Genomic DNA, 11,728 nt, shown 5'->3' on the forward strand with positions numbered 1-11,728 from the left:
CCGGATTAATAGGGCATGTCCCCTATTAATCCGCTTGACTTATTCTTATTTTAACGAACTTTGGGCTCTTTCTCTTCTTTCCGTCCAAATTCATAATTGATAGAGTCTTTTGGTTGGACTTGGTCTTCCTTGAATATAGGACACGGTTATTTGACTTGTACAACTTTGTATTTCTTGTTTATCTGCTCAATCCAGGCTGCTTTAATAGTTTGCCAAGTCATGTTCTATCTCGACCATCAAGCTTCTCTTCCAGGATTTAGTAGCCTGCCTACCATAATATTCTTCAACAGCTAAATAACAGTTAGATTTGTCCGGTCTTCGCATTCTTCAATCAGCCTTGTAAGGTCAGGCCAGGTTACGGTCAGGCCAGGCTAATCTGGGCCTAACAATATTAATAGTAATAGTAATAGTAATAATAATAGTAATAGTAATAGTAATAGTAATAGTAATAGTAATAGTAATAGTAATAGTAATAGTAATAGTAATAGTAATAGTAATAGTAATAGTAATAGTAATAGTAATAGTAATAGTAATCATAATAGTAATAATAATAATAATCATAATAATAATAATAATAATAATAACAATAATAATAATAACAATAATAATAATAATAACAATAATAATAATAATAATAACAAATTTGAGGTGTTGGGTTGCTCTAGTGTGGAAATGAATAGCATACATGACTTTTTGGAAATAATGGATAACACTGACCTCTCCTGATAAAATTTATCTATGAAGATTTCCACTTGGAATATTAGAGGGCTCAATGAGCCTGTGAAGCAGGATGCGATTAGACATTTCATCACAAGGAATAAGATTGATGTCATGGGGATTTTAGAAACTAGAGTTAAAGAAAATAAAGCAAAGAGGATCATATCTAACCACTTTGCCTCCTATAATGTACAAACCAATTATAGTTCTCACTACAATGGTAAGATCTGGTGCCTTTGGAATCCTATTACTGTCCAGGTGGACTGTTTTCAGATTGATGCTCAATACATTCATTGCAGGGTGCAGCATTATGCCACTGGGCATATAATGTGGATCACCTTGGTTTATGGATTTAATAGTGGTATTAGCAGGAAAATGCTTTGGTCCCATCTAGAGCAAATATCTGCTGAAAATAAATCTTTACTAGTGCTTGGGGATTTTAATGTAGTTCGTAACATAAATGAGAGAATTGGTCCTAATTCTCCTGATATGATGATATCATGGAGTGCAATAGAAGCATTCTCACTTCTGGTTTGGAGGATATTAATGGAACTGGGTGTTTCTTCACTTGGACTAATAAGTAGGGTTCTGAGACCAGAATGTGGTCAAAATTGGATAGGGCTCTTGCTAATAGTGCTTGGTTTCATGCTCATCCTAATACCACTACTGACTACCCACCTGCTGGTATCTCTAATCACTCTCCCGTTCTTGTGACTGTCTTCCATAGTGTTCCCATAAAAATGGGGTTTAGCTTTCTCAACTGTTGGATGGCCGCCCCTCAATATAATGACATTCTGATTAAAAGATGGCAAGAGTCTCACTATGGTACTAAAATGCATAGCATTTTTAGTAGGCTAAAACTCATCAAAAAGGACCTTTTGGGCCTGCATAGAACTAGCTACTCTAGCATCAGTTTTCGTGTCCAGGAGGCTAGGACTGCTCTCACCAACTGTCAAGTTGCCTTACAGGACAATCCTCTCTCTACAGACCTACTGCACAGAGAACAAGTTTTATTGGCTAATTTTGGTGCTTTAAAGCATGCTGAATTAAGTATTCTCCATCAGAGAGCCAAGGAGCATTCTCTCAAGATGGATGACTGTAGCTCTGAATTCTTCTATGCTAAAGTATCTGAGAAGAAAATTTCAGCAAATTATTGGGGTTATAGAAGATGCTCATGGTACCCCTTATTCTGGTTTGGAAAATGTTGCACAAGTTTTTGTGGACTACTACACCAGTCTTTTGGGGACTGAGAATGTTGTTGACCCTCTTGACACTGATTTTCTTAGGAAGGGCACTACTGTCAAAGAAGCAAACTGAGATTCTCTTACTGCCCCTGTTAGTAAACAAGAAATTAAAAGTGCTCTCTTCAGCATGGGTTCTACCAAGAGTCCTGGGATTGATGGATTTTCATCAGGGTTTTTCAAGAACTCTTGGGCTCTGATTGAGATGGTTTTTGTTCAGCTGTTACCGAGGTCTTCTCTACTGGTAAATTAGCTAAACAAGCTAACACTACTCTCATCATTTTAATCCCTAAAAAGAAGATTGCCAAGTCTGTTCAAGACTATAGGCATATGTCCTGTTGTTCCACTATTTACAAAGTAGTTAGTAAAGTGTTAGCTAATAGAATACAGGATGTCCTCCCTCGACTTATTGGAGGAGAACAGGCTGCTTTTGTCAAAGGACGAAATATTCATGAAAATGTCATGCTATCTCAAGCTTTAGTAAAGGGTTACAACAGGAAATATCTTACTCCAAGGTGCCTCATCAAAGTTGACATTAGAAAGACTTTTGACACTCTTCAATGGAGCTTTATTGAGCACATGATTCTTGCTTTTTGGTTCCCTACTGCCTTTGCTAAACAGATAATGGTTTGCATCACTAGTTCATGGTTCTCAATAAAAGTGAATGGTTCTAGACATGGTTTTTTTAAGGGGAAGAGTGGAGTCAGGCAAGGGGATCCACTGTCACCCTACCTATTTGTTCTGAGTATAAAAGTTATCTCCAGATACTTACGAGCCATCAGCTCCCAATCTCAGGTGTCCTTGCATCCAAAATGTGCAAAAATGAGACTAACTCACCTCATCTTTGCAGACGATCTGATGATTTTCACAAGGGGAGACTTGCCCTCAGTCAGTGATGTGGTTCAAACCCTTGACACTTTTGGAAAGATCTCAGGCCTAAAAGCCAATGTTGAGAAAACTTCAATTTTTTTTGGAGGTGTCAGTTCTCAGGTCCAGTCTGAAATCCTTAGGCACACTGGCTTTGCTCAGGAGAAATTCCCTTTTAGATATCTTGGCATTCCACTTAACACTGCTAGGCTCAGTATAGAACATTTTGGGATGTTGATCAGCAAGGTGCAGGCAGCCATATATCATTGGACTGCCAAATTTCTTAGCTATGCAGGGAAACTTCAACTAATTCAATCTGTTATTTTTGGCATTCAAAACAACTGGTGTGCCAGCATTCTTTTACCTAAAGGAGTTGTAAAAATAATTACCAAAATGTTTAAAGATTTCTTCTGGTAAATTCAGGAAGGCCACACTAGGATGGTTTTCAAAAGTTGGAAATCCATTTGTGTTCCTTGTCTTGAAGGTGGTTTTGGAGTTAAAAGAATTGCTAGCTTAGAACAAAGCAATGCTTATTAAAAATGGATTTGGCAGTTAGAAGCAACATCTGATAGCTTTTGGGTCACTTGGATTAGAAACTACTTTCTCCAGGGGACTGATATTTGGGCTGTCTCTCACCTTGGAAAATTTTCAGAATGTTTTAAGGGCATTTTGAGGGTCAGAGATGATTGTATTAAGCTTGCAGGTGGCATTCAGGGGGCTAAATTACTGGTTCAGGAATGTGTAGTTAATGACAAGTTCCTTTATACTAAGTAGGGGTGAGCAAAACCGGATATCCGATCCGAATTTCTAAACCAGATCGGATATCCGAATTTAAAATTATCAATTTTCGTGATCCACATCCGGTCCGAATAATCCGGATATCCGAAAATTTGGAATCCGAAAATTCGGATATCTAGTTTCTTAAATCCGAATGCCGATCCGGTTTTTTTTAATTCAGATTAAAGTGTTCATTCTCTTTTTGGTCGTTGAATCGTTGATGGTGGAGGAAGGAATGGTAATATATCTATAATACGAGATCTAGTTTTTAATGCATATTAGAGTATCCAATTACAATTATATCATTAAAAATCAGATCTATGATACTTACAAATCTCTTATGGGAACAAATGTGTATATATCTCTAAAATACAATATGAAGAGGCCTGAGATTCTAAGAAGGGAACAAATGTGTGAAAAGATGTAAAATTATGTAAAAAAGGAAAAATGTTTCTTGCCATTTCTGAACAAGATGCCGAGCAAAATGGCTATGATCTTGAGGTTGAGAAGAAAAAGGATGAAACCATGACGAATTATAGAATTATTATGAAATATATACTAGGGTTTTGGTTACAATAGCATTTTCCATTACATATGTAAACTATGTGAGAGTCAAACGGCGGAAGCCATGAAGGATTATAGATCTGGTGCTTACTGATGCGGAGGGCAGACGGTGAAGGCCGATGGTGGTAGACAACAAGGTGAGAGTCGGTGTTTGATGAGTTTGAAGGAGGTATGTGACTAGTATGACTGGTTGTTGTTGGAGGTCGGAGGAGATCGTTGTTTTTGGAGTTTTGTGGTGGTTGGAAATTAAGAGAGAGAATAGAAGATGGCGGCAGGCAGAGAGGATGAAAGTTTTGTATATTTAGGGTTTTTTTATGGAAGGATAGGAGTATATATATAATGAAGTGAAACTACGTTGTTTTTTTTTTTTTTTTTTTTTTTTTTAAGTTTTTTAAATTTCGGATCGGATTCGGATATCTAGTTTTAAGAAAATCACAATCCACATCCGATCCAATTAATTCGGAAAAAACCGGATCGGATATCCAATTTAAATGGTATCCATATATTCGGTTTTTTTTTTTCGGATTTCGGATCGGAATCGCAAAAAAATTCGGATCGGAATTTTTTTGCTCAGCCCTAAATTACTAAGGCACATGAGATTTTCAGGTCCAAGTTTGTTGTTCAGACCTGGACAAAAGCTCTCACATCAACTGCCATTGTCCCTGCACACCGGATTACCATAACCTTAGCCATGGAAGGCAAGCTAGCCACGACAGACAACTTTATTCTTAGGGGGATGATGATCCCTAACAGGTGCAGTTTATGTAAAGCAGCTGCTGAAAGCCATTCTCACCTTTTCTTCCGATGTTCCTATGCTAATGCTATTTGGAAATCTGTGCTCTCTTGGATGGGCATTCATAGAAGAGAGCTCGACCTTAGCCAGGAAATTGGTTGGATTCGAACCAGAAGACATAGAAAGCACTTGAATAGCACTTGGTTCATTTGTTCTCTTGCCAGGACTGTTCACTTTTTGGCATGAAAGAAATCAACTTCGTTTGCCGGCTAGGAGAGGAGCATTGATATGTTAATCAAACTGATTAAATACATAGTGGGAATTAGATTACTAGATAATAGTTGTGCTGAACTCTATAGTGAGATAGTAGAACGTCTGAATAGATAAACATTGTTAGGCTTGTGTAGCCTAAAACAGAGGATAGTTTGTAAGACTACTCCTTTCTTTGTTCCCTTCATGAATGAATAAAAATGGAGATTACTTTCTTGCAAAAAAAAAAATTAAAAAAATTAAATAATAATAATAATAATAATAATAATAATAATAATAATAATAATAATAATAATAATAATAATAATAATAATAATAATAATAATAATAATAATAATAATAATAATAATAATAATAATAATAATAATAATAATAATAAGTGCTTTTCTCTCAACGCTTCTCTCTAGTCGTTTAGAGAGATTTCTCTCTCAATGAGCTCGGACGCCATTGATGCTTCCTTCTCCTTCATGGCTCGAGGGAGAGGCCGCCCACCTAAAAATCGTCTTTCTTCTGACTTTCTGTTAGCTTCCGCTTCTAATGGTACTGATTTATCTCTTTCCCGTTCCAATTTCTCCATTGGTCGTTCTTGTCTTCGCTCACCTAGAATCCTTAATGATGAAATAATCAGTGCTTTACCTTCTTCTATGGCTTCCCCAAGTGTAGTGGTGACTAAGCCTGTTCAAAATCCTCTCAATTCTGGTAGTGATATGTCTGGGTCAACTTCGCCCAATTCTCCGAAAACAGGGGTTGCCATTGTTGCACCTCATGTTGCTTCTGTTGTTGCTCCTGTAGCTTCTGGTTATGTTCCTGCTCAACCAATTGCGGGGGTAGTTCCTACTTCTATTGCTCCAAAACCTAAAAATACGAGTCGAAATTGGGTAGAAGTTACCAAGAGTAAGAACATAGGTATGAGTTTGTACTTTGATGAAGATAGTGCTAATTCCACTGAAATTGATATTCATATGGATGAGGTTCAGGATGAGATTGAAAAGTGGAAGTTTACGTTAATGAGGAATGTTCTTGGGGCTAAACTCTCACAGAAGATTGTTTCTGAATTTACCCAGAAATTCTGGAATTTTGGCCCTCTCCCCTTAGTACAATACTTCAAAAAGGGTGGTTTAGTTTCAAATTTGAGTCTAAGAAAGCCATGAATGCAGTTCTCAGGGGTGGCCCTTGGAAAATTGGTTCTAACTCCCTTATTCTTAAGCAATGGTCACCTAATTTCTCATGTATTATGGAAAGTGTTGCCATTGTTCCTATTTGGATCTTGTTCCCTGATTTGGATCCCTATATGTGGACTGATTCCATCCTCAGCAAAATGGCCAGTAAGATTGGTAAACCAGTATTTACTGACCTTCACACCACTTGTAAGGCTAAACTCTCCTTTGCTAGAATCCTTGTTGAGGTGGACATCTCCAAAGATCTTCCTGATCATGTTGACATCAATGCTCCTTTCATTGGCCACTCTTCTCAAAGGGTTGTATATGAATGGCTCCCCTATTATTGCAACACCTGTCAGAAACTTGGTCATACTGACAGCAACTGCAAAAGTAACAGACCCACTGTTGATCATATTGCTCAGGTTGTTGCTCCCAAGGACACTAACACTGCTCTTAAAGTACATGGCCTTACTGTGGTGTCTGGTAAAAAGAAGAACTTTGGGAAGTAGGTCTCTAGACCTGCAACTACTAGCCCATCTGTATCTGGTCCCTCTACTCATCTTCCTGAATCAAGATGCCACTTTCTAGGTGGTACCTCAGCTCCTCAGGCTGTTGAGACAGTAGCCCTACCAGAGGGGGAGAACTCAGAATGCACTAAGCTAGGTTCCCCACCTCTGGTTGTGTAGACACCTCGTTTCTGCACCTCCCGCAAACCACCCGGTGATGATTGGGCCGCATGTTTGGTACGCGGAACGATTTGTGACAGTTCGTAAGTTTATCGTCAAGTGATTGCTCAAACATTAATGTCTACCTCATAATTGTCATCTACGTGCCGATACAGTCGTTTTAGCAGTAATTAGAGTACATTTGGAGTCCGGGCCTAAAACCGTCTTCATTTACTAAAAACCGTCAAATCCCGAGTCAAAGCAATGTGCTTTTCTACCTAAGGTTAGGATGTCATAAAATGTTGAGATTATATCTCATTTTGAGTCTCATGTCATTTCATTAGACTAAACTTAAAAGTTTACATTACAAAATGTGCATTTCATTTAGTTAAAATGATAACCCGACCTTTAGGCCCGTTTTACGAGGTCATAACGAGTTTTTTGGGTCAGGCCTATTTCAGAGAAAGTTCTAGATCTCTTTCTTAGCTTTCCAACGCCACCGAAATCGCCTTAATACGAGTCTTGTAGAGAAAGTTATGCCTAAAATACGACAGGCTGTCAAACGCGTTTTCTACGCGCGGAGAGGAACCTACCGGGAAAGGACGACAAGTCTTTGCGCCTTTTCCAAGGGACGCAGCACCTGCTGCGCCTTTTCCCAGGGCTTTCTTTTTGTCCAAGTTTCCGTGTTTTAACCTAAGTCGGTTATTTCCGGATCTTTCCTTCCGTATCCTAGTCTTACCATAATTCCGTCGCGTGATTAGTATAAATAGGAGCCTTCGCTCCTCATATTTCTCACACGAGTGTCCGCCCTTCTCTTCTCCCTTTGCATTCTAGACTTTGTTCTTACTTATTGGCGCCTACGTGCTTGAACTTTCGACCACGTAAGCTCGGATCTTCCGGGTACCGACCTCTCCGTTGCATGACCGACCAATTTGACCAACTACACTCAATCAACTTAATTAATCAATCGTTTTCCTCTTACGAGGGCACTCTCTTTGCATTCGCGTCGAGCATTCACTAATCGATATCTTAGTTCTTCTCGTTCCGTCAACATGTAAGTCTGAGGGTGTCGATCCTTATTTATTTATTGTACTTTACTTTTCGTATCATCAATTGTAAGGTTTACGTCGAAAATACCGTTAAAACCGATTTCTAAAACCCTTTGTTAAAACCTGTTTTTACGGATTTCCAGTAGATAACCATCGAGAAAGGACGCGCAAGAATCGCTGCGCCTCTTGAAGGAGCGCGATTCTGCTGCGCCTCTTCGTGAGGCTGCCGCAGTTCCTGCTTCCTTTCTTCTTCGTTTGTCCTCTGTAATCCGTGTTCAAAATCTTTCTTTTGCTTGTTCGTCTGTCTTAATGTCATAATAATTCCATGTATATTATAATCATCATTCATTCACATGTTTTAATTGTCATAAATCCGACTTAAATCCCAAGTAATCCAATGTTTGCGGGTTTTCGTCATTAAATTCAATTCCGGGTTGTAGAGATTCAATTTGTTCATATTGGGTTTTTGGAATTCGTCCTTGATATAGTTTCATCTGTCTTTTGTCGTATTCATCGCATGTTCGTCGTTAATCCGTTGCATCTAATGTTAGTTAATTGATTTCAATAGAGGACTCATTAATATTTTTCACTTCTATCATTGTTTCATCGTGTAATTAACCCGTTTGCATCCGTCTCACTCGTGTTTTACTGCTTTCATGACCCATTCATATGTTAAATAACCTATTAATCACTTTCATCCGAGTAAATATCATCAATCCGTCATTAAAATCATCAATCGACATTAACGGCTTGCAATTACGGCTTCACGGCCGAGGCGAGCCAAGGAAGGACGCGCGTCTGCTGCGCCTATTCGTAAGACGCAGCTCTCTGCTGCGCTTTGTTCTGGCCGAGTTCGTCACGAACTCCGTTTCTGCCTTGACCTAGTTTGTTTAGCTTACGTATTAACTAACTATTATCCGTAATATCACGCTAATTCCTGTTCGTAATTTATTCTTTCATTCTTTTTACCAAATTATCCGTTTTAAAGGTATTTTCGACATAAATCGCCTATTCCAATGTAATTATTGTAATTTTCATTATTGTAATTCATAGTTATCATATTTCTTTTATTGCTTGTATGTTTATCACATGTAAATCAACCTTAAATTCCTACTTCGACCCAATTGTATGCTAATTACGTGTCAACCGACTTAGTCTAATCCTCATATGCTAGGATTAATCTAATGGATGTTGCATTGCATGCATATAGCCGACGATATATCAAGTATAGACAACTTCCCTAATCATTAGTAGAGGCCGCTATCGAGCGGGCGGGATTAGGTGTTCGATCAAAAGAGCTTCCTAATACGTACCCTCACCCCTTACTCCCGGATCTCGTGAGCACCCGTGTTCATTGGCATCCACGAGAGTCATTCTAGACATAGAATGCTAAGGGTAACGATTGCTTAGTGTTCATGTCACTACTTTGTGTCTTGACATGACACGAGGTATTCGAACGGTTCCAATTTCCCATAAAAATTGGTGGCGACTCCATACAAAATGCAAACGCTTGTTTCGTTTCTCACCAGCGCCCAGTGGGCGGCCCGCTGTCCACGGTTTGGCGACTCACTGGGATAATACACTTACGTTTAGCCAAGGGTGAAACTTGAACAAGGTTAGGGAATAAGTTTGTACAAGACAATTGTCGGTTTTCATAACTCGGTCTTCCTAGACCGTTTAATCCGGCCTTCCTAGGCCCAACCCAACCCATTCGACTAATCGTCCCGTCTAAACGGTCCTAATTCTTATTTGGGCCTAAGGATGGATAGCGATTGACGTCATCCATACCATGATGCTTACTCTTGTTTGTATCAAGGGCCTTCACTACTTGAGGAAATGGACTAGGAATCGGCCTTACTCTTGTTTGGCACGAGCCTCTCCACAGACTTCGGGTTTGATGGTTCGGTATGGCAACCCACCCTTTAAACCAAAACCCTTTTAAATGCACTCAGCATCCCGTTATAATGCTTGTATAAATGTGTAAACCTTATGTGATCACCATTTCTAAACAAAACCATGACAAATTTTCAAAAATCCAAACCCTCTTTCAAACAAGAATTTCGAAATAGGGCTTCCAATTAGCGCAAAATCCGGTCAAAACTCTGTCCGTTTGTCAAGTCAAAATTCGGGCCTCAAGCCCATTTCAAAACCTCACTTCGAGTCCACTCCTACAACTACACTACAGTTGACTAGGACACTAATTTTCAAAGACCTTGTCTTTCTTCAAAAATCACTCAACACAAGTGGCACACACCCACTTCACAAGTCAAAACTTTTCCTCTTTTAGCAAGTGTGATAGAATGGTCGATCGTGTTTTGATTCGTCGCCGATCTCTTATCCAGTTTCCAAGATGCCCGGATCAAGTGATGAAACGAATCTCCACCACCTTCAAGACGGTAATGATCGAATCCTCGCCGCGTTAGCCCAAATGCAAATTACCCAAGAACAAACATATGACCGCCTTGAGCTTATCGAAGGCCGTATCTTCTCCGTTGAGGGAAGGTTACCCCCTCATGAAAGTGAAGTACTACGTAATTCCGATGATGAATCTAGAGATGAGAATCCTTTCGTGGGAATGACTGCAGCTGAGAAAAGACTCCAATACCTAGAGGAGCAATTGATGTACCTTAAGGGTGATGACATTTATAGGGAAAACAATCGCAAGTATGAAGCCGTCAATTCCAAATTGCCAACTAACTTTAACATGACGGATATCCCTAAGTTCAAAGGACATGAGAACCCTTTGAACCACATCCGTGCCTTCAAGGATTACATGTCTATCAAAGGCATCAAACCCGAGATGTTCTTAAGGATCTTTCCTTCATCTCTTGACACCATCCCGAAGCAATGGTTCTACACTTTAGATCACAAGAAAGTCGCTACTTGGGAAGACGCCGCAATCGAGTTCTCTAAGCAATACGCGGATAATGCCGAGATCCAAGTCAACATGCGCACTCTAGAGGTTCTTACCCAAAATGACAAAGAAGGATTCACCGACTTCCTAAGTAGGTGGAGGAAGACTAGCACTCAACTAGTTGAACGCCAGGATGAGGCTACTCTTGTGGAGAAGTTTGTGGATAATCTCAAACCCATCTATGCCAATCATTTGAGATATCAAAACATCAAGACTTTCAAGGACTTGACCGTGTTAGGAACAAGGATTGAAGATGACATCCGTAAAGGACTCTTGTCCAAAACGGTAGGTCGAGGATATCAAGGGTCCACAAGTCGTTCATACGGCTCTACTAGCAAGACCGACGAAGTTAACCTTCTCGAGCCATCTAAGAAAACTACTCCACCAAGAAAATTCACAAACCTTGGGGATACTTACTCCAACGCTCTAAAAAGGTTAATGAAGCAAGGTAAACTCCAACCCATTGGACCTACTCCCGAACCCGAAAGGAAGTCCAAGTTTTAGGATGAAAATTCATCTTGTGAGTACCATAGGGGCAAAGGGCACGACACGAGAAAAATGCTTCAAGTTGAAACACGTGCTTCAAGATATGATTGAAGATGGTCGACTCCCAATACCACCAGGAGGTAAACCCAACAACACTCAGAATCCTCTTGGAGTTCTAGTGATTACAAGTGATGAATCTACCTTAGATTGCTCACACCTCATCTCTCCCACCGAAAATGAAATTCATGCAATTGAGAAAGAAAGGCTCTACTCTACTATCTCCCC

Source organism: Silene latifolia, chromosome X (assembly GCF_048544455.1).
Source record: "Silene latifolia isolate original U9 population chromosome X, ASM4854445v1, whole genome shotgun sequence".
Taxonomy (NCBI): Eukaryota; Viridiplantae; Streptophyta; class Magnoliopsida; order Caryophyllales; family Caryophyllaceae; genus Silene; species Silene latifolia.